This window comes from Lottia gigantea (assembly GCF_000327385.1).
Source record: "Lottia gigantea unplaced genomic scaffold LOTGIsca_545, whole genome shotgun sequence".
In the NCBI taxonomy this organism is placed as follows: Eukaryota; Metazoa; Mollusca; class Gastropoda; family Lottiidae; genus Lottia; species Lottia gigantea.
In genome coordinates, this window is record NW_008709870.1 from 23181 (window position 1) to 24240 (window position 1060).

Here is a 1060-nt window from a genome sequence, read left to right on the forward strand (position 1 = left end):
CGGATGAAAACTGTAGCTTCAATCCTGCTCATGAACAATTTTTAACAAATTTCAAGGCGTTCTTAGTCAAGGGCAATATCTCAAAAACCGTTCATCGAAAATATGTCAAATTCGAACCTGTCCGAGATCTTATCAATCTAAAGCATCACACCAAGTTTTATCAAAATCAGATAAAAACTGTAGTCTCTATGGTGCTCACAAGAAATGTTGACGGACGGACCGACGAACAGGGGCAACGACTATATACGACCACATATTGACGTGTTGTATTTCTATCTTCAAATGGTGAAGCGTTAAAATAGAAACAAGTGCCTGTGATCCACCCAATTCAACATTCACTGATCACCTGGACAACAGGTGTTTATAGTATTCTTTGATCTCAATGCCTCTTGTTTCCATTCATAAAATTAATCAGTGGTGTTATAAATTAACGGATCTTGTTTTTAGTCATCACCTAATCTCATAATTAGTTTATTCAAGTAGCTTTGGATTACTGTGAATAATAGATTTACAAAAATCTACTACTGTGTTCAGAACATTTTTTCCCGCTCAATTATATAGGCACGAAAATACCACATGGATTCTGGGAAAAACGAAGGATAATATTAAAACCCTGTATATCTGGTAAGCTATTCGAATAAAAGCCATACAAATTACTTCGTGCATGATCAAATTATATTTTGTTACCGCCGTAGAACGTCTCTCTTTATGGAATTTATTGCGTTAAAATAACACATTAATATACCTATTTCAGTAATTTCAAATATATTAATACAAAATGTTTATAAAATTCATTAAAGTCTAATGAGTTATTATAATACCCGAAACAATCTTATAAACATAACAACATGGCAATAAAAGAAGACAAAATGGCGGATCCTCAACATCGATTCGCGGTATTTTCTCTATATTCACTACGAATATATCTCATATCTAATGATTGTAAACACTTGAAATTTTAAACATTATTTAACATTGTACATGTCATTAGAGACAAAACAAAATTTTTGAAGTGGGCGTGGCAAATCGGGGTTACTTTTACCTTTACCTTAAATATTTG